The 26,704-nt window shown below is 46.8% G+C and overlaps 1 long non-coding RNA gene across 2 annotated transcripts in view; it reads left to right on the plus strand.

Annotated features, from left to right (window-relative positions):
• Window positions 1-3,836: 3,836 nt before the first annotated feature.
• Window positions 3,837-26,704, plus strand: part of LOC146771123 (uncharacterized) — a 192,549-nt gene continuing 169,681 nt past the window's right edge. The window contains exon 1 of one of the 2 annotated variants that reach the window (XR_014975219.1): window positions 3,837-3,855. This is a non-coding gene — a long non-coding RNA (uncharacterized LOC146771123). Of the gene's footprint in view, window positions 3,856-5,285; window positions 5,349-26,704 lie in introns of those variants that run through there. The other variant, XR_014975218.1, reaches the window with a different exon arrangement.

The following is a 26,704-nucleotide window of genomic DNA, read 5'->3' on the forward strand; positions in this document are numbered from 1 at the left end:
TGCTCTAGCCATCTTAAGAAAAATATGCAGTCTTGCGCACATGGAAATAAAGTACTTTGATTACATTAAATGCACACCATATATTCTTATCTTTCTGCTTCTTATGCACGTCAATAAACACACTTTTCCCATCACCTTTTTGCATAGAAAGCTGAAAAACATCTTCCTTCAATTTCCATGTAGTCTGTAATAAGGTACACATTAACGCTCAAGGACTGAGTATCAGCAGTGCCAGCATAAAGGGTCTATATCTACTTCCACTAGTTTGAAAGGAAGGATTGCAACAAGGCCCATACCACGTTTTTATTGCGTAAACATAGTTTTGCATTAAACTGTCATACTTTTGAATGATTTTGATACACAGATTATGCAGTTTTGTCGCACTACATTTGGTTAATCAGAAATACCTTGGATAACTGTGAAACTAAGTTAAGTACGCTGTGCTAGCAACTGTATGCCCAATTCACAAAGTAATGGACCTACGTGTCTTTTTCTCGACCTACCAGTAGCACCTGCTGCACAGGTGCTTACCTCATGACAGACAACAGGGGATACAGCCAGTGAACTACTGTAAAAAACACTAAATTTGCATGTCAAGTGGAACTGGCGATAAAGATTGTAAAAGTCTTGATTTCAACACGAAAGCACGGAGCTAGCGCGCTTTGTGTGGTTCTCATGGGCTCGTGCAAGAAATGCGTGTACTTCATGAGGAAAGAAACTTTGCACACCTTGTTGCCATGCAAAAAAGAGAAGACGATTTGAAAAAGCAGACTCAGTCATGTTGCTATCTCCACTCCTATAATAAATCAACTGCCTCTGTAATAGGGAAACTTTAATGGACTTTAGCACAGTACATAATTAAAAGATGCCAAAGATAGAAACGGAATACTTATTAAGGAGTGCCTACGGCGAAGGTTTTCCCCAATGCTTTCAAAATCTTCTTACTTTAAATCAGAATAATGCACTATGCAACTAAGAACAGGCATAGCGTTCTAATGATAACTGTACCAAGGGCAGTGTCAGAGCCTGTGAATTTATGAGCTCTTTGACACTAGAGGCGGAGGGTCTGCACAGGGAACCGAGGTCCACAGGGCATTAGAAGCCAAATGTTCACAGACCGGACATTTTGTGAACTGTATTCCACTGAGATCTGCTGCTAAAAGTGAACAGAACCATTGCCTTTGATAGAAAATGTAAGCAAATAAGGTCATAATTTAAACATTTCATACAAAAAGCTACCGTAGGATAAACGCGTTTTGTTCTGCAAGCACGTTCAAAACCTGGGCAGAAACAATAAGAAAGTGCCCTGTTCCCACAGGGCTCCTCTGTGCTCTGCATAGGTATCCCTGCAGACCCTCTTTTGCCGATGCATATCTCAGTTTCTACAGATCTCTTTGTACTGCTGCTTGTGTCTCCAGGTCCAGGTGGTGCTGCATGTGTGTCCGGGTGCTCACATATACCACTGCGTTGTTGCATACGTATGCGTCCCTGTAGACCCATTTCAACTGCTTCGTGCATGTGTCTTGGTCTCCCTACAGACCCCTCTATGTTGCAGCATATATTTCCGTTTCCTTACAGACTCCTCTGTGCGGTTGCATAGACTTCTGTGCCCCACAGACCCCTTTGCGCGCGTCAGCAGACTACAGTCAGACGATGCAGTCCCTCTTATTCCAGCGGCAGCCTTTTCTCAACAGCTGCACGCCCTTCCTTGGGTGAGCACATTCAAGCACTCCTGGCAGAGCCCCGCCCCTTGGATAGCTAGAGCTGCCAACTGTACACTTTCCAATAAAAAAATATTCCAGTGTTAACTCTTTGCACCTGCCTCCCTCCGGCAGAAGCACAACTTGTTCTCAAAGAGAACGAACCGGGACGATGTTAACTGTTTTGTAAACAATGAGACTAATAACCAAGTTAGATTTATGTCGAGGTTTCTGTCCCATGGGTGCCTAGCGCCTGAGTCTGGTGACCTGTCCGTGGTGAACTCTGGCACTCGCTGGGCACAGACGCGCCTTTGTGGTCTCGTTACTCGTCTGTGGCACCCCAGACTCACTTGGAGGAAAGGGGGCCCGTGGTCTGTGTCGAAGCGCGCACAGGGAAGAGAAGCACCTTCAAGTCACATGGCCTGTCCGTGGTGCTCCTCTGAGGTACTCCCCGGCCCTCACCTGGGAGGGCAGCTGTTGTATTCTATCTATTGCATATTTCTATGTCTGCCTTTACCCACTCAATGCCTTTCTAGTGGAATGCTTCAGCACTGTGATGTACTACGGAATGTTGGGTGCTGATTGAAGATAAGCCACAGTTATGATGGGGCTGAGCTGCCTGCTGGCTGCTCCTGGTGGGGCTTATTCCAGGATACTTATCATCTTACAATAAATCCTCTTGAAATACCTCAACCTGTCTGGACTACATTACTACATCTTTTTGGCGACGAGGATGGGATCTTACCTACGTTCTCAACCAAAGAAGTCAAGTTTCAAAAAGGCAACTAAAGATGCTGTTTCAAGAAGGTAACTAAATAGTCAAGTTTCAAGAAGGCAAGTTATTTTAAATCTACTTCAATTTATCTACACGTCAATTCAAGAGCTCTATATTTCAAGAACGCAAGATTTTCAACATTCATCAAACATCAAGCAAAGACTCTGGCTTCAGAGCCCCACCAGTGACCATCACACCGGTCGCCCTTACCTGTTCAAGCCAGATTCTTCCTCAATTTCATCGACTCCTGTGTTTTCTCAACACTTTCAACAAAAATCTACATTATTTATATCTCAAGTAATTGGTTCCAGCGCAAAACGACCTAAGCCTGTTAAGCCTGTTTTTCAAGTGCTGTGCCTTCTGCTGTGCTCTCAGGAGAGGGTAAGCCCATCGCTTTTGTTTAGTGGTGTGCCCTCTTATGTGTCCTCAAGAGAGGCACCAGTTCCTGTCTGCTTGCTGTTCTCAGTGCATCACAAGTGTTGTTTCCAGTTTAAAAGCTCTTTTCAACTACCAAGGTAATCGGACTGTTTTGTTGTTTCCTGTCCTCAGTGTTACACCACGGGACAATTTTCGATCTCATCAGAGCTTCTACCTGCTACCTGCTCGAGGAACCCCTATCCTAGAAGGGTTGGATCTAGTGTTGTATTTCAACTGTTGAGCGTTCCTGTATTATTGCCTGACATGCAATGGTGCTACCTTCAAGCGCTACGGAGGAGGGTTATTACTATGCTTTCCCCGTCTTTTTACCCAGCGCTATCTATGGTGGAAAAGCTTTATTTCTGTGAGGTGAGCCATGTTTTTTTTTTGTATCGATTGGTCTCTGGTAAATTTTTGCTTTCTGGCAGTTTATTTATTTTATTTTAAAAAAAGAGCGCACGTTCGTTCTAGTGCACGCGATCTTACCTGCTTGTCGTAATCTTCGGAACTCTTCCTATGTCATCACTGACAGCTGGTGAGAGACGCTCTGCAGTAAGGACGTGCAGTGAGCCATCCTGCAGGACGTGGGATAGCGTGCCGCCATCTTAAGTTTGTCTCTACATCCGTGTGCATCATTGAAAATCATAGCCTTGTTTATTGTGCCAACCACGTTGTCCGTGTTCATAAAGTTCCACACTTATTCAATGGCGTCGCTTTGTTTTTTGCCAACCACGTTTTCTCCTGTGACAATAAAGTTATTACCAGGCTGGAGTTGTCCAAGATAGTCGCAGTTTGATCATCGAGTGCACCACGAAGGTACAGGTTTTCTCAAAACGTGCCATCATCCTAGTTTTAATATTTTTCAAGGTGGTTTTCTCTATCGAGATTTTACGGAATATACCGGTAATGAAAATGTTGGAGTCTGGAGACTTTTTATGGAGGTCAGAGAACACTCGCATCAAGGTTGGGAAACGTTTTTTTTTAAGTTGTTGTGCTACTCGGAGTTCTTATATGTTTCTCAGTTTAAGACTAATTTTTACGTCGAAAGTTTCATATTTTTAATGTGACTCGAGTGCGTTTTTGGTGACCAACGTCAATTCAATCCTAATATTACCATGCCATCTAGTGGCCATCTATCTCTTTTGCAGCAACATATCTTTTTCCAGTTTTGAACGCTTCAAATAGAGTGTTCTAGTGGTTTTCAATCTCCTTTGCATCAGCATATTCTAATTTCCAGTATGAACACTCGTTGGTCTGTTTTGTTTCAGCAGCACAAATGGAATTTATGTCTGAGCACACAGGTGGTTCATTCAAGTTTTCAAGTACATTATTTTACTATGGCATGTCTTCTTGAATATGCTCATTTTCAATTGCCACATTTATTTAAGTTTCAAGAAGGCAAGTGACATGCTCTCAAGAAATCGATTGTTCAATATATTTTTTTTTATTTACAGTGTGCAGGTTGGCAGATTTTCAAAAAAAAAAAAAAAATTCAAACTCAATTTTTCTCTAGTTTTTCAATTTGTGCATGGAATGTTTCCTGTACAGAGTTTGCTTAGTAAACATTAACAAACGTGCAGCATTCTCTGTAGGGATTGCACATATCGATTTATGTACTCAAATTACCAATGTATATGCATGCGTCCAGTATTTCTTGGTAAGAAATGTGTATCTCTATCGATTTATCAATTTGCATGTGTTCTAGTTGTTTTCAAAAGGGCAACATTTCAATGGTTTTCAATTTGATTGAGGTTGTCAATATGTGTTGTTGCTTCCTTTCAATTATTCAATGTTTTTCAATGTTTTCAAGGTTGTCGTTTTGGGGTTTAACCCTCTCAAGGTTTCAATGGAATTTCTATCGAGCCGCGTTTTTTCAATGTGTAGTCATTACGAGGTTGTCTCTGTATGAGTTATATCTCTTTCAAATGTTCAATAATATTCAATCTAATTTTTTAATGCTGTTTCACAGGGCGGTGTGAAGGATCTTTTGTTTGTTCCTCTGCCTCTCTGTTTTATATCTTTCTATTCTCTTTCTCGTTGTTTAATGAAGAAGGGAATAAGAGTACTTATTTGTGTTTGTACCTTTAGGTGGTTTTCTCTAAGTCTTTCTATCTTCCTGTTCCTTTTGTGTTTTCGTTGGAGAAGGGAAGAAGAGTACCTATCCTCCCAGTCTATCTATTCTTTTTGTTCCTTTTATGTGTTGGTTTGATGATGGACTAATAGTGCCTATGTTATGTCAACTTAAGGAGCGTGTTTGTATTGTATTGTGTTCTCAGAGAAGGAATGTGTCTGATTTTATTCTATCATTTCTTTTCTGTATTTTCTGCATGCTGTGCTTTGGCTTCTGTCACATCTGTCTGGCCAGTGGGTGTGATAGAGGTTAATGATTGGTACGCTTTCTTTGACAGGTGTTCCTATACTTCTATGTTTAGTTTTCTGTTGTGGAAGAAAAGGAGGTATGTTGTATTCTATCTATTGCATATTTCTATGTCTGCCTTTACCCACTCAATGCCTTTCTAGTGGAATGCTTCAGCACTGTGATGTACTACGGAATGTTGGGTGCTGATTGAAGATAAGCCACAGTTATGATGGGGCTGAGCTGCCTGCTGGCTGCTCCTGGTGGGGCTTATTCCAGGATACTTATCTTACAATAAATCCTCTTGAAATACCTCAACCTGTCTGGACTACATTACTACAGCAGCACATAGGCTCTCACTGCCTCTCCCTGGGGATGGTCTCGGCACGTACCAAGAATAGCACTTTGAAGGCCTCCAGCCCTGTCTCCGTCTGTCTCATTAACATGAAACAATAGCACTTTGAAGGCCATCGGCCTGCGGTGCTCTCTCTAACACCCCCCCCCCCCCCCCCCCCGAAGGAGCAGCGCTTGCTTTAAAGGTGGCTTGGCCTCTTTCTGGTGGGGCTGACATTTGCCATGAAGAACGGTACTTAGAAGGCCTCTTTAACTGCCTATAGCGGACAGAAATAAGTTGATTTGCTGCACAATATCAACACACAACCATGATTTAAACCTCTCCATAGATGCAGAGCTTTGAAATGGGTCAGGCTTTTTCTTTATAGCCTCAGTCAGAGATACGTGGGAGGGGAAAGGGTCAATAAAAAAAAAGACACCACAACTAATCCTCCGATCCCGGGCTTACAAATAACACACTGGGACTTTCTAGATAAGGGATACCTTCTACATAATCTTGTTTCATTGTTAGTGCTCTGAAATGGTAGGTTTACAAAATTCCTATCAAATAAATACATTTAACTGAAGCTCGCGCAAACATTCCACAAGCAGAATCACGCAAGCCCTCACATCTCGCCCGACTACAGAGTAGCGTACAACAAGCACGCGAGTGGTGCGCGCGTGCCACAGCGAGCGATCTGTTTTTAATTATTGCGCCCGTGTCTGTGCACGATAATTGAAAATAGATGTGGCCTGTGTGGGTAACAGCAAGCAATAGGCTGTGGGCGGAGCAAAGGCAGGACATGCACCCGCCTTTGCCCAATTGCGTGCTGTCTTTATTTGAAAGACGCACGCCATGCCCGTTCACCTTGTGAGGAAGAAAAAAAACTCATGCCTCGAGCGCCGGACCTTGACGTCGAAGGCTAGATTGGATCGGTCCCGCAAGCTGCTTGAGTTCTGGCAGTTGACTCCGGTCGAGGAGGTGGTCGAGGGACCGGTCGCGGAGCCGCAGCCATCACCGCTCGTTGGGGTCGAAGTCTTCGCAATCCAGTAAGTCGAAGCATAGCAAGAAGTCGAAGAGGCGACATCGCTCTTTGGGCTCCCCTCGCCGGTCGCGCCACTCTGCTGAGGGTTCGGGTGGCACCACCCACGCGGCTCTGTTGGAGCCGCAGGAGTCCTGTCCGACCCCATACCCGCCTTCAGGCCCCGCAGGCTCGACTGGGAGGCCTAGCGAGCCGGTGGCTCCGGCCCCGGTGCCGTCGTCGACTCCGGTCCCGACGCCGCAGGCCCCCGGTGGATCCAGGCCTGGATCCCAGTCGGCGCCGGTTGACCTCACGACCCCTCTGCCGGCACCGACTCCTCCGGTGCCGACCCCGGCGCCTCCTTCGGACGACGGAGTTCCCCAGTTTAGTCCCAGTCCGGACCCGGCGTCGGAGCGGCGCCGCCCGGTGCCACATCCGACGCCGATGTGTAACAGATTCATCTTCCGTCCGGCTCCAATCCTTCCACCTGTATACCAGGAATCGGATGACAGTGACGACTGGAAGGGGTCTAAGGACCCTCTGACCCGGCGGGGCCAGTTATCTCAGGACTGGGCAGACGAACTGGGGGATGCCAGTGGTCTTGACACCTCCCCTGACACTGGCTTCATCTCTCCTCCGACCGTGGCTTCGGAGGAAGGTGCTACATTTTCTGTGGTGCTGCGCAAGGCGGCCGAAGCCTGTGGGCTGGAGCTGCCTGCGGTGGCCGTGAGGACTAATCTACTCACTGAAGTGCATCAACCGTCAGCAAGCTCCTCGGAGCCTCTGCTGCAGTTCAATGAAGCACTGAGTGACGTTCTTAAGGGCACCTGGTCCAAGCCCTCCACAGTTCCTCCTGTGGACCGGGCGACCCCAGTTTTCTGTCCATGTACCCCATGCCCGAGAGCCTGGTTATCCAGGCCTCTACCTTCCAGACCTCCTTCCCGTGTGCTCCCCTGGATCAGGAATCCAAAAGGTTGGAACAGTTTGGGAAGAATCTGTTCTCCTCCCTTAGTTTGGGGTTGCGGTCCATCAACACCACGTGCCTTTTGGACCGTTACTCCCACTCCCTGTGGGATACGGTAGAGGACGTGCTGCCCCAGTGTCCGGAAGAGGCCCGGACACGGCTCGCCCAGGCTCTTGCCGAGGGGCGGGATGCGGCACGGCATGCTATCCGATGTGGACTGGACACAACGGACTCGCTAGGCAGGGCAATGGCGACCACGGTGGCGATTCGTCACCACGCCCAGGCTGAGGTCCACAAGTTTCTCCGGGGATGTCCAGAGCACCCTCATGGAAATGCCCTTCGATGGCAGTTGCCTTTTTGGCGACAAAGCGGATAATGCGATGGAGCGCTTTAAGGACTCCAGGGCTACGGACAAGTCCTTGGGCCTCTCGGCCCCGCGCCTGCAAACTTCCGCTTTTCGTCCCTTCCGTGGCCAGGCAAGTGGCGCCCCCTCACATCTGTCTAGCCACAGGCCGCAGAACCAACTTCAACGCGGACGTGGATTCTGCCGAGGCTGAGCAGTCGGACAACGAGCCGGTCCGTCCACACCTACCCCAGCAGCATCCGCCTCAAACCCCTCCTAGTCCGAGCTTTCAGGCCCATTCCACGCCAGTGGGAGGCAGAGTTCGCCATCACCTGCTCCACTGGCGTACCATCACATTGGACACCTGGGTGCTGCAAATCGTCCGAAGGGGCTACTCCCTCCCCTTCGAGGCCACCCCTCCAGCCATGCCACCGCAGTGCCACCGGATTTTGGGGATCACTTGCAACTTCTGCAGGAGGAAGTTACGGCCCTCTTGGCCAAGTGGGGCCATCAAGCGTGTTCCTGGTCCAGAAGTAGGTCATGGTTGTTGTTCCCACTACTTTCTGGTTCCCAAGAAGGGCAAAGGGGGCCTACGCCCTATCTTGGACCTCGGGAGCGTCAACGCCTTCCTCCGGAAGGACAAGTTCAAGGTGCTCACCTTAGCTCCGGTTCTGGATGCCTTTGACCCTGGAGACTGGATGGTAGCGTTGGACTTGCATGACGCTTATTTCCACATCACCGTCCTGCCGGCTCCCCGGTGTTACCTGAGGTTCACGGTGGGGCAAGAGCATTTTCAGTTTACCGTGCTCCTCTTCGGCCTCACCACTGCCCCTCGGGTGTTCACGAAAGTGATGGCGGTGGTCGCAGCTAATCTGCGCAGATTAGGGGTTCCAGTCATCCCCTATCTCGACGACTGGTTGTTGAAGGCGGGCTCACCCCAGGCAGTCGTCTCCCACCTCCAGACTATGGCTGACTTCTTGCATTTGCTGGGGTTCTCCATCAATGTGCCGAAGTCGCATCTGAGTCCCTCCCAGAAGCTCCTCTTCATCGGAGCGGTTCTGGACTCGGCGCAGTTCCGGGCCTATCCTCCAGAACAGCGGGTCTGGGATATTCAGGCTCTGATTCCCATCTTTCGGCCTCTATCTCTGGTTTCGGTCAGGTTGGTGCTGCGGCTTCTGGGTCTGATGGCCTCCTGCATCCTGTTGCTGCATCACACTAGATGGCCGATGCGGGCTCTGCAGTGGGACCTGAAGTTTCAGTGGGCCCAGTATCCGGGCAACCTGTCCGACCAGGTCTTGATCTCGGAGGGCACTGCAAGGCAGTTGCAGTGGTGGCTCACGGACCGCGATTGGGTCAGTGGCAGATCCCTCTCCCTACCTCAACCGGAGCACGTAGTAGTGAAGGATGTGTCCCTCCTGGGATGGGGGGGCCAAATGGGAGAGGCGGAGTCACGGCTCCATATCAACTTTCTGGAGTTGAGGGCGATCCGACTTGCACTGAAGGCATTCCTTCCCTCTGTCCAGGGAAGTGTAGTGCAGGTATTCACGGACAACACCACTGCCATGTGGTACTGCAACAAACAGGGCGGGGTGGTGTCGTGGACCCTTTGTCAGGAGGCTCTGCGCTTCTGGACATGGCTGGAACATCAGGGTATCACCCTGGTGTTTCAACATCCGGCGGGCTCTCTGAACGCCAGAGCAGACTAACTCAGCCGCCGGTGCATGATGGATCATGAATAGCGTCTGAACTCGGACGTGGCGCAAGGCCTCTTTCGGCAGTGGGGAGAGCCTTGGTTGGATCTATTCGCCACTGAAGAGATCGCGCAATGTCATCAGTTCTGCGCGTTGGAGTTTCCAAGGCGGCACTCGCTCGGAGACGCTTTTCGTCGCGAGTGGAGTTGCGATCTGTTGTACGCCTTTCCGCCTATACCACTACTGCCCAGAGTGCTGAAGATCAGGCGCGACCGGGCACAAGTGGCTCCGGATTGGGCACGAAGATACTGGTATCCCAAGCTACTCAGTCTATCGATCGATACCCTGATCCGCCTGCCTCTTCAGGAGGACCTTCTGTCGCAGCAGCAGGGGACGGTCCTCCACCCGAACCTGCCCAGCCTCCACCTCCCATGTGTGGAGATTAAGCGGCGACAGTTGATGCCATTTGACTTGCCTCCTGAAGTCTGTAATGTTGTTCTGGCAGCCAGGCGTCCCTCCACAAAATCTGTATACGCCTGCAGGTTGAACAAATTTGTGGCATGGTGCACAGCAAAGGCTGTGGATCCCCTTTCCGCACTTCTTTCTGAGGTTCTCCTCTTTCTTCTTTCCCTGGCCCAGCAGGGCTCTGCTCTGGGTACCCTTAAGGGATATCTTTCAGCTATTTCTGCTTTCTTACAGCTTCCTGATCAGCCTTCTCTTTTCAAATCCCCTGTTTCTCAATTCTTTAAGGGCATTACTCACATGTTTCCTCCTGTCCCTTTCGTAATGCCTCAGTGAGATTTGAATCTAGTATTGACCTATCTGATGTGCGCTCCCTTTGAGCCACTTCATAATTGTCCCCTTCGTCTTCTGACTCTTAAGACTGCTTTCCTGGTTGCCATCACCTCTGCTAGAAGGGTGAGTGAGCTCCAGGCTCTCTTCTAAGTCTCCTTTCCTTTCCGTCCATCCGGACAAAGTTGTTCTCAGGACTCGTCCTTCCTTTCTCCCTAAGGTGGTAACTGCCTTTCACATCGGACAGTCCGTTACACTGTCCACCTTCTTTCCGCTGCCGCATCCCTCGAAAGAGGAAGAGAGGCTCCACCGTCTGGACCCAAAACGGGCGCTGTCCTATCTGGACCGCACCAAACAGTTCCGGGTGGATGACCAACTCTTTGTTGGCTACGTGGGCGCTAAGAAGGGGCGGGCGGTGCAAAAGCAAACTATCTCTCGGTGGGTCGTTTTGTGTATCAAGGCCTGTTATTCCTTAGCTAAAAAGGAACCTCCTGTAGGGCTGAGGGCCCATTCCACTCGGGCCACAGCGGCGACCACTGCCCTGGGCCGGGGAGTCCCCTTGCAGGACATTTGTCAGGCAGCAACGTGGGCCTCGCTGCACACGTTTGCCAAACACTATTGCCTGGACAGCCAAGTCCGGAGAGACGGCTTCTTTGGCCGTTCTGTTCTCCAGGATTTTCTGGTGTGATTTTGGTTCGTAGACCCACCACCGGGGTTGATATTGCTGGGGTGTCTATTCTAAGGTGAGGAATCGAACTAACGTGTTTCTTTCAGATGAACAAGTTACTTACCTTCGGTATCGATATATCTGTAAGAAACATTAGTTAGTTAGACTCCTCACCGCCCCACCCATCCTCCCCGTTCTGCGAACAGATATCTAGGGTTGAGGTCATCCCTTTCAGGGCGCTAGAATTTTTGGCACCAGTGTCGGTCTCTTGCATGGCTCTGCGTTCCTGGCGCGGAAAGCTATGTACAAGAACTGACGTCAGCGCGTGAGGGCGACGTCCAAGTACTCCGTCATCACGACGCCTAGCGACGCGCAAGGGTATTTCTGGCAAAATCTTTCCGGATCCAGCCTGACGCCTGGGGATATTCTAAGGTGAGGAATCTAACCAATTTATGTTTCTTACAGATATATCGTTACCGAAGGTAAGTAACTTGTTCGATTGGACTACTGTTCCTTAGTTAAATGTATTGGCAGACCCCATCCATCATAGTGCAGGTACTTTAGTTAGCAATGCCTTGTGCAGGTGTTGGGTCGTCTTTTTTGGCAGGCATTCGTCTTCCTTCGTGCCCCAGCAATATAGCTCCGAAGGTTTCGGACATTGGGGTATTCTGCTAGAGATAGATGGTTTCTAGAAACTTTTCCAGCACGATCTGTGCACGCCAGTTGTTGGTGCCGTGTGGCTCTGCACTTCCACTGCATTTCCACTCTACAAATGGTGTGGAATCTATATAGGCTCCACTCCCATATGCAGATGCCAGTTCATTTCTTACCATCACCAGGTACGGATATAGAGCTGCATTTCATCGCTTTGATACATCTTATCTAACAGCTTTACTGTTCAAGGGAAATGTCACCTCCTAAGACAAGTTTTCAGCCCTGTAAGGACTGGTCCTCATTGGGTTTGCCTGTTGTGCCTGAGTTTGAGTCACAACTCTTAAGGCCTGCAATGACAGTGTGTCGATGAACCCGAAGGCAATACGGGACCAAAAGGTGAACTTCTACATCTCCAAACACGTGAAGACTCCTTATAGAGTTTGGTCCAGGTCCAAACTTCGAACTTGGTCTTGTGCCCAGTCCAAATGTCGCAGGAGGGGGATACTGCGGTCATTCATAGATTCGCTCAAAATATTCTGGTAAGTCGAAGAAAAAAACGAAAAATTCCAAGCAGGACTCTGCCTTCCCTCCTACCCTGAGGCGGGAGGGCTACACCATTCTTCCCGATCTCGCTCCCAAGGCAGCCAATTTCGTAATGAATCCCACCGATTGTCCCAGCACAACCAGAGTTTCCAGGGTAGTTTGTGACACCAAGGCAGATCCAATAGGCCATGCTCTAACTCTTCAGGTGCCTTCCAACTCCCTCTGGTGCAACTGCAGCCCCTAGGGAGCCTGGAGGTCCGCCATCTGGGATACCTCTGGCAGCAGTTGTATGCTTTGATACCCAGACTCCACCTCCACAATCCATACCGATTGCTTGGAGCATTGACACCAATGCAAACTTCATCACCACCGGAGGACAAGATTCCCATTGTGCTCACCAACTTGAGTCAGCACTGCTACAACCTCGATCGCGTCCTCTCTCTGTTGAACCATATCTTACACTTGGCCTCCCACCTCCACATGCACTGAACTCCTTGTTTGGCACAGGTTCTGACGCAGGTGACTAATTTGTTCAACACGACGATTAAGAGTATTGGGATGATGACCTCCAAGAGACCACTGCCCTTGACACCTCTTCTGATTCTGATCTTCTTACACTCACTGATCCTGCCACTGAGGAGAGTGCTTCCTTTGTGATGGTCATGAGGCAGGTGCTGAAGTTCTTGACCTCCTTCGCCCCACCTTAGAGGTCAAAGTTCTCCAGCCCAGTCAAACCGCTATTGAGCCCCTCCTACCTTTTAATGAGGCCCTCCGATACACTTTTAGGGTCCTCTGCCAAACCTTGCTCTTGACTCCCTGTAAATTGACCTTCCCTGAGCGACCCTGTATTTTTGTCTCTGCACCACTATCCTAACTGCTTAGTGGTGCAGGCGTCTACTAATCGGACAAACCCAAATCCTTTTCTGACTGCTGATCCCCCATCCCCCCACCATATAGGTAGTCAAACAAAGTGGAGTGCTATGAGAATAGGATATTTACTTCTACTGGTTTGGCCCTCAGTTCCATCAATGCCAGTTGCCTGCTGCACCTCCTATTCCCACACTCTTTGGAATTCTGTGGTCAAGCCCTCCCAGGTGTTCCGTTAGACCTGTTCTGACACATGCTATACAGGACAGAGTTGAGGTGGTCAGCTTTATCATTTGCTGTGGCCTAGACACCACCGATGTTTTTGGCGAACCATTGGTACCTGTGTCTTCATTCGTCACCACGCTTTGCTGCAGTGAAAGGGTTTTTCAGGTGACCAGTCAGGCGATGTCCAGTCGTTACTTATTTGACATAGCCTTTGACTCTCCTTTTTGGGAACCAGGCAGATTTTATTCTGGAACGTTTCTAAGAGATCAAAGCCACAGCATGCTCCCTGGGCTTATCAGCCCTGCCTTGCCAGACACATTACCCCCACTGTTACTTTCGCAGTTCCAGTAGAGTCTCCCCATCTCGGGAGCCACCTCAGCAAGGTGCCCAGCAATTTCAAGGCTGTGGCACCCACTGACACTCCCCACCCCACCTGCAGCCTCTCCAGCCAACTCGCTTTAGCATGCCCTTAGTGGAGCACAGCACCCTGTTGGAGGCAGGATCCAGTGATTTCTGCCTGGCCATAACATTGGGCAGGTGGGTCCTGCAGCTTGTCGAAGAGGGATGCACCATACCCTTCAGACATTTTGCCACATCTTCCATTATCCCAGGGACTACTAATAGATGACCACAGGTCCATCTTACGGCAGGTAGTGCAAGCGTTTTTGGACAAAGGGGCTATCAAGAGGGTGCCTCCTTCAGAAGTGGGTTTTGGTTGTACTTTCTACTACTTTCAGGCATTTGTCATATGTTATACTTGTGCACTCTGAGCACCTTCCTCTGGAAGGACAAATTCTGAATGCTCTCTCTGGCCCCAGTCGTGTCTGCCTTCGACCCTGGAGACTACGAAGTGGCATTGGATCTGCAGGAGTCATTTCCATATTCCAGCTCTCCAGGCACATTGGCACTGCCTGCTGTTCATGCAGTTTGTGGGCCCCACCTTTGGTCTCCTCAGGTGTTCATGAAAGTGATGGCTCTGTGTGCGAAAGTGCCCTCTTTCTTGCGTGGTATGACCCCACTTTTTGCTGAATTGCTGATGTTCTTTGACTGAGTGTGTCCTGGGCTCCTGCTAATCAGGTACCCAGGGCCTATGTTCCTTCCCTAAAACTGCATTGAAGCCTAAACCCAATTGGCATCTCTGGCCACATGTCACCCCCTGGTAAATGGTACCACAGGTACCCAGGGCACTGTGACCAGAGAAGGCCTCTAAGAGCTGCAGCACTTATTGTGCCACCCTCTTAGCCCCTATACCCTGACACACTCACACTGCCTTTGCAGACTGAGTGCCTTGGTGCAGAACAAAGTGACGTCGACATGGCACACATCCCTGTGTGCCATGCCCACTAACCACTGCCCTGGCACACATCATTCACCCCTCTAGCTCGGTGCCCTATGCCAGTGGTGAGGGTACAGGTGCATGAGCCCTGTACCCCTACAGTGCCCAAGTCCATTCCTGGGCACTAAGTGCAGTGCTGCCATTAAGAGTATATGGTGCTGGGAGTTTGTCATTACGAACTCCACAACACGATAATGGCTACACTGAAGACTGAAGTTTGGTATCAAACTTCTCAGCACATTTAACCCACACTGTTGCCAGTGTGGGATTTAATGTAAAATGCACAACAGAGGACATCTTAGAGATGCCCCCTGAAACTTGACCAACTTCTAGTGACCTGACTGAGTGGCTGCCTAGGCTGCCACCACCAGACATGTTTATGGACTCCTGGGTCAAGAGCTGCTGCTCTCGGGGGGCCTGAAACAACGCACATCCTGTGACGAGGTGCCAAGCCTCCTCCCCCAGGATGGGCAGGGTTCACAAAGGAGAATCTTCAAAGGCATGCCGCCTTTGTGAGCCTCTCCAGACCATTTGCTGCTTTCAGCAACTGGTCCTAACTGGTTCTTCCCCCCACTTTGGGTGGGAGAACCGGCGGGAAAAACAAGTGAGGAAGAGAGGCGTGCCAACCTCTGCCAACTCCACCCCTCAGGTGGGGAAGGCGAGGTGAAGCACAACCTCGAGTCCCCGCCATCTTGAGGATGGGGGACCCAGCCAACTAGGGACGAGCTCCTGCACCCCTCCCACTAGAGATTGGCAGAATAGGGGGTGTACCCACCCCAGGGAAGGGACCCATTGGTCCCTGCCCTTTACCTACCTGTAACTCCCTTAAATTTAGTATTTAGGGGGCACCCTGAACCTTCCTTCCTCAGATCCAGCTACCTACAAGAAGAAAAGGACGAAGAGCCGTGCAGAGCTAACAAGAGGACGCCACCCACTGGTCCGAGAATACGATTGATAGAATTAAAACTCGTGACTATGGGATCATTCAAGACATGTAATGGGATGCATCAGAATGATCTTATTTTGTATTTACTGTGCTACGGTCAGCGGTTCTAATGCACAACATGTAAAAGACAGTTTTTTTTTTATAAAAAAAGGACGTCGCCCACTGACTTGGCCCCAGCCCTACAGGCCTGTCTCCCCTCGAACCTGCTCCTGTGAAATCCCGGCATGTCCAGCAGCCAGCAACCTCACCAACCCCGGAGGACTTGCCTGCCTTCACTTCCCAGACTGTTTCTCCCATGAACACCGGACGCGTTTGAACTGCAGCTTCTGGTGCTAGCCAGAGGCGGCAAATCCAGCCCACTCTGCACCCGCCGATCCCAGCCCGAGCTAGAGTGGAAAAACACCACAAGGAGGTCACCCCGGCGATCCTGACTCTAGATCCGGCGACCCCTGACCTGCCTCAAGCCTCCAGCTGACGCCTTCAGCCTAAATCCAGAAGGCCCCCCTAACCTCGGCCAGGAGCTGGGAAGAAGATCCGACCCCAAAAGGCACCCCTGCACCCGACGCCCCTGGGCCTTGTGTGCACCAACCAATGGTGCCTAACCAACCCTTAACTTCCCAACTTACCTCTCCAAGTGGTGTTTGCACCCAGAAGTCCTTCGTCTCCCTGCCTGCGGTGCTTTTGCAAACCGAAGGTTCTCCATAGCAAACAGGGCGCCCGATGTCGAAACAGCACTCTGCACCCGGCTGCCCCAGTGCCGCTGAGGGTGCACCTTTTGTGCTACTTTGTTTCCCCATTTGCCCTGACCTTAACCCTAGGAGCTGTGCTCCCACAACCCAGTGGCCTGCTTGCCAGCAGTCACAAACCGGAGGCCCCCTATCCCCCATCGAATAACATGCCTTAACACTCTGCATCCGGCCGCCCTAGTGCCGCTGGGGGTGCAACAGTGCATCACTGACCCTTCTCCAAAAAGTTTCTAAGTGTGGAGTTTTGAAACCTAAAAATATTCCTCAAAAATGGCACAGATAGCCAAAACGGGTTTACTCAGCTGTTTGCAGGAAATGTCCCAGTACTGAATCTAGGTATCCAGCACCAAGTTAGAAAAGTAACGTGAAAAGTAACCTACCTGCAATTAACTGTAAAAGCCTATTCATTTCAATGTACTGCTCCCCAAAAAATTCTAAGTGTGGAGTTTTGAAAACTATCCTTTCAAAATCGCACGTATAACCAAAACGCAATTTCTTACCTGTTTCCAGGTAATGTCCCAGTGCTGAATCTAGGTATCGGACTAACAAATAAGGGTTCTGGCTCCTATCAGCAAGGCTGAGCCCGATCATCAAAAAACATGTAATTTGCCAATACTGATGTCTATTTTTCTGTTTTATTTTAACGTGGGTACAAAAAACATTCAGGTCACTATTAATTGTTTCTTTTTTTAATAATGCAAAAGTTTTTTGTTTTCAGTTGTGAAAATTTCAAATGTTAGAAACAACACAGCCTTAAAAAAAAAACTAGCTTAAGAAAAAAATAATTTGTTTACTACATGATTTAAATGACATAAGATGAAAAAAAATAAATGACAAATGACGTGACTTCACAAACAAACACAAAACCATTTAAGAGATCACACAAAACAACAAGCCCAGACAGGTAAGTTTCTATTTACAACTTTTCAACCTAGTATTTAGAGCACAGTGTGATATGTAAAAATAGACTCAAAACTGTTTCGTATTCTATTCAATTTACAATTTTCAACCAATAAAGTTGTTGTAAGAAACTGTTTTAGGTGATAACATTTTTGAACACTTTGCCAAAAAACTGGTTGACTCGTTTCGAACCCCTCTTTTAATCTTGGTGTTCTCCTCCGGACCAAGCAAACTGTAAGAGAAAGGAGGGAGATTACACTCTTCTCTTTGTGTACCCTACTTAAATATCCGTTTCATTTATATTTAAAAAAATAATTACCTCTTTTCTAAGAGATCCGCCGATCTCAAATGTGCCACAACGTGCCAAGAATTTTCCTATCTACAACAGAAATTTGAAAAGAAAGAAATGAGAAGAATAGGTCAGACATTGACCTTTTTTCCCAAAATTTTTTTTTGTGGTTCACTACCGAACTTACTTGGTCCAACTCATATTAGGAATCTTAGTGGGAGCTGTTCTTTTTGTCCAGGTCTGTGAACTATAGGGGGAGCAAATGTAAAGGGAGAGACCGTTGTTACAAAGGGGCTCTTATTGCTCAAGTCTAGACGTGATACGGAGTTGAGCACATACCTGTTTTAATTTTTAAGGCGGAGGGACAACGCTGTCTTTTTGCCACGTGTAATTCTGCGTGAAAAAAGATAAACAGAAGGGGTGGTACACCTGAAGAGCTAAAGGTAAAAAATGTTGCAATGCATTTGCATTTAAACTTCACTCAGTGGCGCAATTAGTACTGTTTGTGCAAATGGTTTCATGGTTCGGCTTTGTAATGCGATCTCAGGCTCTATGATCACGTCGAGACATATACTGTGGTGCAAGTTGAACAAGCATTGGCATAGCCAATAGGTCTCGCTTTTGGGACCTCATAAGTATTTAGTTATGCATCACAATATCCTTGGTGCAATAGCGTTACTGTTGCATGGCTAAAAGCGTATAAGGTCCCAAATGTGAGACCGATTGGCTACGCCAATGCTTGTTTTTAGACGGCTGGCATGCATTTTTAAATGTAGGCTAGTAAGAAAGGTGCCAAGCCGAGGGGCAAGGACTATATAGAAATAAGTTAGTAAGAGAGGTGAGTTATAATGAGATAGCACAAATAGAAAGGTGAAGCACAGAATGACAGGTGTTTTTAACCTAAGTAGCGAGGCAGAGAGGCAGGTAGAGCCGGTGGGATTAAAATTCGAAAGTTCCGAGGAACAGCTTTCCCCCTGACCTGCCTTCCAGCACAGTTTGGTTTTGGTAACCGTTCTGGGCCTCTGCTGTTCCCCTTCTTCCTCCGCACACAGTCTTATACTTAGTAGATGAGTGGGGTCCTGCCTCCCCTGGGGGCTTTCGCCATGGGATTTCAATGTTTCTGCCTTGCTGGGGTTTGTTGTGTGTTTTTTCTGTGTTTATTTAAAATTGGACCTTTGCATTACTCATCGTACTGTATCTGGGACACATTACTGTATCTAACTTGCAATGCTGCCGAACCCTCGGGCTGTCGGCTGAATAGCTGTGTCCTGAATTTCGAAATAAAGGTTTTCAAAAAAAAAAAAAAACTTCTCACAAAAAAAAAAAAAATTCGAAAGTTATGAGAAGTAGGAAAGAGGTGAAGATGAGGTAGAGAGATGAGTGTAATACAGAGGATGGGCGAGGAAGAAGTATAGAATGTACAATTTGGGCGAGAGAGATAGAGGTAAGACCAATGTATTAAACGAGTGAGACGTAAGCAGAGATTGAACGGTAATAGTGAATGAGATAGAAAGAGAGATGAAAACAATGGTCGTGATGGATGGAGTGTAAGAGGTAGAGAGAGTATTGTAGAGATAAACTAATAAAATAAGGAGCAAGGTGACATTAATATTAAGCGAGACCTGGTAGTCCAATTGTTGTGGTAAATTGAGAGGCTAGATAGTGTCTGTGAGGTGGGGAAGATAGAGATGAGGCAGTGAGTTGAGAGGCAGAGAGAGAATTGAAAGAGAATGGTAATTTAGAAAGAGGCATGCAAGAGGTAGTTAAAGGTAATGTACAGATGTTAAAAATGTTTGTAATAAATGGTAGAAAGTGTAATAGAAAGATGAAATTAAGAGGGAGGTGAAGTAAATGTAAGAAATGATGTGGGATGAGATGCAGAGATAGTGGGGGAGGGTCAAGGGAGGGGGAGATTTGAGGAGAAGATAGGGGCAGAGAGCTGATTGAGAGTTAGAGATCTAGAGTTAGGTTCGCAGTGAGGTTGTAAGTTGAGTTTATGAGAGGTAAGTGCAGTGGTGCACTGAGGTTTATTGAAAGAGGTGTGACGTACAGAGATTTTTTAAAAGCCTAGAGCAATAGTGTGGTAGGTACCTAGTCATGTATAAATATATTTCTAAAAATGGAGTGTTTATGTAAAGGAATGAGATATGGGACATAAAGGTGGATTAGGGTTTTAGAAAGAAATGTATTTGCTGGTATAGAGAAGTGACAGTTATTTACAGAGTGTTGTATGTTGAGATGTAAGTTAGATAGAAGTGCAGGGATTTTTTTGTCTGGTCAGGTATATTCCCCTTGTGTGTAAATACCAAAGAATTATTTTCCTTAAAATAAATTAACTCTTAAATCTGCTGTAATCCATAAAGTAATGCAAACACTGTACAACGCTGAGATGAGCCCACCATAGTCTCCTTAAAATTAGACCCAGCTAACAATACTGTTTAAGGTAGTTTTGTTTAAAAAGTACATTTTTTTATGGTTCGTTTTTTTGGGATTTGAGTGTAAAGTGACTCAGCTCAGAGGGGAAACCACAATTAAGGAGGATGTCTCAGTGTGCCTTGTGCTTGGCTGGCGCCTCGGGCAGGTTTACTGCGCGAACACATGGGAATGCAAAGCCATTAATCAAGCAGGATGGCTCTGTCTGCCTTCACGCCCAGTGGCCCCTGTTGTCTGTTTACTGCGAGAATTAAAGAGGAAAAAGACCGAGAAGGAGAGAGACATTCAGCTAGTAGACTGTGTAATGTTAAATATGTGACAAATGTACTATAAAAAAATGCTTTAAAGTGTCATTCTCGTTGTATAAATTAGTAAGAAATATTCAATTGCAGAGGCCTTTTCACATCAAAATGAATGTTTATAGTTTTTTCCTGGGTGCCCTCTTTTGGTTACTCAAAGTAGCATTTCACTAGATATCATGCACTGAAGCGTTTTTTCAATGACAATGTTCCTAGTAATACGGTTATGTGGGTGGCTGGCCACTTTGCAGATTGGGAGTGATCTGTGGTTGACGAGTTTTATGATTTACAAGGGCTCATTGCTTGTCTGGTCTCAAATTGTGTGCGCTGGCTGAATCAGAATTGTATTGTATGTTAATGGTCATGTCAGGCTACTACCAGAAAACAAGCAGAGCAGCATGAGTCACAGTGATTTGGAATAAGTGTCTAGTGAGAAGTATAGACAAATGAAACTAACGAAAAGGGAGGGGGGAATGCGAGGAGCCTGAATACAAGTGACGAAAAAAAGAGGAGGAGAAGGGAGGAGGGAGATGCGAGCAGAGCATCAAAGGGCTGGGTGAGAAGGGAGGGGGGAATGCAAGGAGCAGAGGAGCAGCTGTGCACGCCATCGTGCACGCAAGCTCTAGGCCAGCAAAACCATGTGGGTAGCACTTTTGAAAACCCACTTACTAAATGTCTCAAAGAGACAGCTTGCGCTGTCTCAGCGAGACCTAAAAATGAGGGTTTAACAATAGAGCCTATTCAGTCTGTTCGACGGACAACACCGTTTTGTGTCCTACTTGGGCAAAGCGCTTCTCTCGAGTTGGCGGCGTCTCCTTCGATCTTCATTTGTTGGCTGTTCGAGAGCCATTCCTTCATTTCCTGAATCGATCATGTGACCGTCACGCTTGCTAGCGTCACTCCAAGGATCATGGGGCATGTAGTTTAGTATGAATTTTGTTCGTAATTTTAATGCTTGTTCACTAGTATTCTGCATCCAAAGGAACAAATCAAAAGTTTCTAAGGAAACAATGGATGATCTTATTTAATTGAACCTCCAAGAAATGTCATTCTGGAGCATTTTGAACATGCAGTTTAATACGGTATGAAATTAGACGCGTTTCGTTATACTGAGGAACAACCACTGATGCAATTACTCATGTTTGTGTAGAAGCAGCTGAATTTCCTTTATTACTGTACGGTGCCAAATTACCATTTGTCATTGTACTAAAAATTGCATATGCGCTTTGGAAAAAACAAACTTTTACGCAACTGGATCAAAAAATGATTTTTGGTTAAACGTATATGATGGAAGGCTCATTATCTCAGTGGCTATCTTTTAAAGATTGTAAATATCCGAAAGCTCATTAAGTCCATCCACTGCAGTATTAAATTTGACTATTAACATTGTTTCTCTTTGTATTAATTTACGATCAAGGTCTCCTCCACGAGGATCTTGGTCGACTTTAGATATTATAGTCCATGTAAGATCTTTTTCAATATGGTTGTGATTGAGCCAATGGTTTACCAGCGGTGCTGACTGCACTTTTTTGTGAATCCATGATTTATGTTGAGTGATCCTTTGACGCGCCTCTTGATTAATTTTCCCAATGTACAATTTGGGGCACGGGCATAATATGCCGTACACCACATTTTTGGATTTACAATTACTAAGTGTCATGCTTCCAATGTACGATTTTGTGGGAAAATAGTGAACCCTCTATGGTTTGGTCACAACAGGCACCTGTTCCACATTTATGATGACCCGTCACAGGCGGTAAGCATAATTGTTCACGCAAAGTGCTTTTTATTGATGTCGTTGGTAATGAAGCTCTAACTACTTGATTTGCTAGGCTGCTTTCCTTTTTTAACAGAAACAAAGGAGGATTTGCAAGTGAGGGGTCCACATTTTGGATCAAATGCCAATTTTGATGAATTATTCTTTTTAATTAATTGGTACTGGGGTAAAATGTGGTCACACAAACTGCAAGATCAAGAACAGGTTTTTCTTTCTTTTCTAAAAGGGCTTCTCGTGGTGTCCACTACACTCTTTTTGCAGCTTTTTTAGCAGTTTTTTTGGGTATACCCGGTCTTTCAGTCTTTCTACCAAGTAGTATATACAATCTATTTTACACAAAGAGAACAAGAGTGTAATCTCCCTCCTTTCTCTTACAGTTTGCTTGGTCCTGAGGAGAACCCCAAGATTAAAAGAGGGGTTGGAATTGCGTTTACCAGTTTTTTTGGCAAACAGTGTTAAAAAAATATTTATCACCTAAAACTGTTTCTTACAACAACTTCATTGGTTGTAAATTGAATAGAATACGAAACAGTTTTGGGTCTATTTTTACATATCACCCTGTTTGCATCTTGCTCTAAATACTAGGTTGAAAAGTTTTAAATAGAAACTTACCTGTCTGCGGTTGTTGTTTTGTGTGATGTCTTAACCCCTTCCCCGCTCATGACTGAACCACTCCGTCATGAGCCACGGTTGCCGTGTTCTCATGACGGAGTGGTTCCGTCATGCCGCGCCGGTTGGCGGCCGCTCCGCCCACGCGGCGCTGTTTCCCCGCCTGTGCGGGGGGACAATGCAACTGGGCAGAGTCATGACGGAACCACTCCGTCATGAGCACAGCTCAACCGTGGCTCATGACGGAGTGGCTCCGTCATGAGCACAGCGCCACCGCGCTGCCCCCCCACGCCCCCCAGCGCTGCGGCGGAATTCCCGCCGCAGCGAAGGGGTTAAATGGTTTATGGTTGTTTGTGAAGTCACGTCATTTAATGTTTTTTTTCATCTTATGTCATTTGATTGTAAATTATGTAGTAAAAAAAGTTTTTTTTCTTAGGCTATGATGTTTGTAACATATGAAACTTTCACAAATTGGAAAAAAAAAGGTTTTGCATTAATAAATTAAAGAAACAAAGAATAATGACCTTGGGTTACACTGAATGTTTTTGTACCCCTGTTAAAATAATACAGTGAATAGACATCAGTATTGGCAAATTATATGATGTTTTTTGAATCTAGGTATCCAGCACTAAGTTAGAAAAGTAACGTAAAAAGTCACTTGCCTGCAATTTACTGAAAAAGCCTATTCATTCCAATGTACTGTATTTGCTAAGTGTTGCATACTACTGCTCCCCTGTAAATCAAACAAAGTACATTTTCTATTGCATTTTCAAACTGTTCTATATGCAGTTTACAGAAAAGTATTAAATGCTTACCTGTACCAGGCTTGCTTTGTTCTAAAAATAAACAAGTTTATTTTTATACACACACAATTGGCCTAGAGTTCAGTTCTTGAGTGTGTAAATTAATTTGCTGACTGAGTGTGTACATCAAATGCTTAACACTGTCCTCTGATACTGCCTTACTGCTCGACCAAGTTACCACTATTAGAGAGTAAGGTTTTATCTTACTTTAACCTCTGCCTACCTCTGGGGACACTTGGACTCTATACACACCATACCTCATTTTGGTTTAGTATGTATAGAGCCAGTTCCTTACACCCTTGCAGTAGCACACCGTTTGAGGTAGGGAAAGAATGAAATCCCTGACCTCAGTGACTGGCTGTTGAATGCGGAGTCGTCCCGGGCAGTCGTCTACCTCCGGATTATTACAAATCTCCTATCATCTTTGGCATTTACCATCAACATGCTGAAGTCACATCTGACTCCTCAGACACACCCCTTCATTTTTTTTTTTACAAACTTTGAGTAACCTTGACAGCGTAATCCGCACAGAAATTGTTACAAAAAGGTCTTTTTCATTCTTTTTCCCTGTTTGGAGGCGAACATAAACAGTACAGTGCATAAAGCCATTATATAGTGATACATAGAATGTAGCTGGAGAGGAACTGTAATTACTCCTAAATGCAGATAAGTGTCCGAATTCCACGCAGCATTGGTCGTTGTGCATCCATATCTAATAGAGATTTCCTCTTTAACTGAAATAAACAATCCCAACAACATCCTCCCACCCTAACCCTCCCTTCCCATGCTCCTGGTCTGTGTTATGGTATTGCCATAGGTATCTAAGGGGAGGTCGCAACGGGATGTACCAGGGGGGTCTATACTTCACTAAAATTCCTGAATGGGGGGGCTTGGGGTGCAAGAGCTTGCAATCAAGTGGTCAAGAAGTAGTTTACTAAACTATGGTCTTGGGGTACCCGGCAGGGGCAGGTGGTCAAGCAGTCCGATGCAGTGTAGCATGACATCCCACTCCATTGAAATGGATTGTTTCCTTAGTCCTGTCTCTTCCTCCCCCTGGAGGGCTATGCTCTCAGCTTTCCCCCACTGTAGCATGTGATCATGCCAGCTGGACAACGTTGGTCACCTGGGGGACTTCCATCTCATGGTAAGAGCTCTAACTGCCAGGATGAGGGCTAGATCTATAAATCTCAGTAGATGCACCCCTTCATTAGAGCTATGCTGGACACAGTTCGGTTTCATGCCTTTACACTGGAAAGAAGAGTCCCTGGCATTGAGGCTGATCCCAATCTTTCAGTCTCTGCCCTGGATTTCTGTAAATTAGACTGTGAGGCTGCTGCGACTGATGACCTCCTGAGCATCCTGCTGGTCAAACATGCCAGGTGATCTATGCAGGCTCTGCAGTAGTATCGAAGTCTCAGGACCCCACATCAGTGGGACCTCTCCGACCATGTCCAGATTTCAGAGGAGACTCCAAAATATCTGCAATAACTCCAGCGGAGTCCCATCTCCACATCAACCTTCTGGAGCTTATCAGGGCCGTCTACATTGTGTCGAAAGTCTTCCTTCAATTTCTCAAGAGTAGGTTGGTACAGGTGCTTACGGATAACACCACTGCCATGTGGTATTTCAACATCCAGGGTGGGGTTGGACCACAGACCCTGTGCCAGAAGGCCCTGCGCCTCTGGAAACGGCCATCAAGGCAGTTTCTTTGTGGCGAAGCACCTGGTAGGATCCTTACATGCAAGGGCAGGCAAACTCAACTATAGACACTTAGCAGATCAAAAATGACAGTTGCACCAGAGGTGGAAAAAGGTCTCTTCTGCAAAAATAGAGTAACTTGGCTCCATCTATTCACCAGTGCTGAGAAATCATGTCAGCAGTTCTGCTAGTTGGAGTTTCTAAGGTGTCTTGCTCAGAGACTCGTTCCGCCTAGGGTGGAACTCTGGTCTCCTGTATGCCTTCACTCCTATACCTCTTTTGCCCCTAGTTCTAAAGATCAGAATCTACTGGTCCCAACTCATCCCAGTGGCCCTGAATTGGGCATGGAAAGTATGGTGTCTTGAGCTCCTGGGCATAACCATCTGTTCTCCGATAATGCTGCCCCTCCGGTAGAATCTGTTGTTGCAGTGGAGCAGGGTTCTGCGCCTGTGCTTAAACAATCTCCACTTTTTAGTTCGAGCCTATGGCAGAGCGCATGCGCTGCATAGGAAATCGACCTCTTGGGATCACTTCAGCTTTCTTCAAAGCGCGTGCATGCTGTGCTCACACGCTTTTGGTCTTTGTGTCTAGCTTAAGTACGCAATTGGCCAAAGGTGTATGGATGTCCCAGCTTCTTTACAAAGGTTTTCTCTCAAAGCATTTTGCTCTCGGGAGCCAACAGCGGCGCGCAGGAACCATCTGTTTTTAATCTGCACGGGCGCGCTTGTTTTGGTTTTGAGAGTGAAAACAATTACAACCTTCTCACTTAATGTTGACAATTCCCAAATATTGCACTAGGTGGCGCTGTTGCCCATAAATTTTTTTAGTGCCTTGTTTCCTTTTAATGACGTTATGTTAAATGTTCGGGGTTCTATCAAGAATGGCTTTTAAATTGTTTTTTGGCAGAACAACCTGAAACAAAATCTGTCGGTCAAAGGATTAAAAGATGCACAATATCGCTCGGACACTTAGGAATGTCTATAGCACGATTCCGTATCAACAGCCTGTGCATTTTACCCGCGATGTAAAACATATAAAGTGAAAATCGGCTTCAACATAATTGATTTGAACATCCGTTGGGAAGATATATGTAAACTTGCAGATCAAATGTTCAAATTCAGCCGTGGCAAACTTGCCCTTTCATCCTACAGCAGTGAATAATGAATTCTGTTAAATTGTGGAGGAATAACAGTTACTGACGTGTGCAGCACTGAAGCACCTTGCCATAACACTGGTATGACTACTCATATTGTTGAACCCCAGGTGACGCTGGCCGATTCCTGCCTCACCTTTGCTCACCTCCGCCATTTGACACCCATGTTCACAGTTTGCAGGATTTTTTTTTTTTTGCAGTTTTGTTTAGCGCAAACTCTACCCGAAGGTATTACGCTCACCTCTGCCTCTCCTCTCTCTCACCACACCGTGGCAGTTGCACCAGTGTGTTTCTCAGTGTACTACACAACGCTGTAGCGAATCGCTTTACACACGGACATAATGAAGGCCCCTGCAGGGGGCTTAA

This window comes from Triturus cristatus, unplaced genomic scaffold (genome assembly GCF_964204655.1).
Source record: "Triturus cristatus unplaced genomic scaffold, aTriCri1.1 SCAFFOLD_222, whole genome shotgun sequence".
In the NCBI taxonomy this organism is placed as follows: domain Eukaryota; kingdom Metazoa; phylum Chordata; class Amphibia; order Caudata; family Salamandridae; genus Triturus; species Triturus cristatus.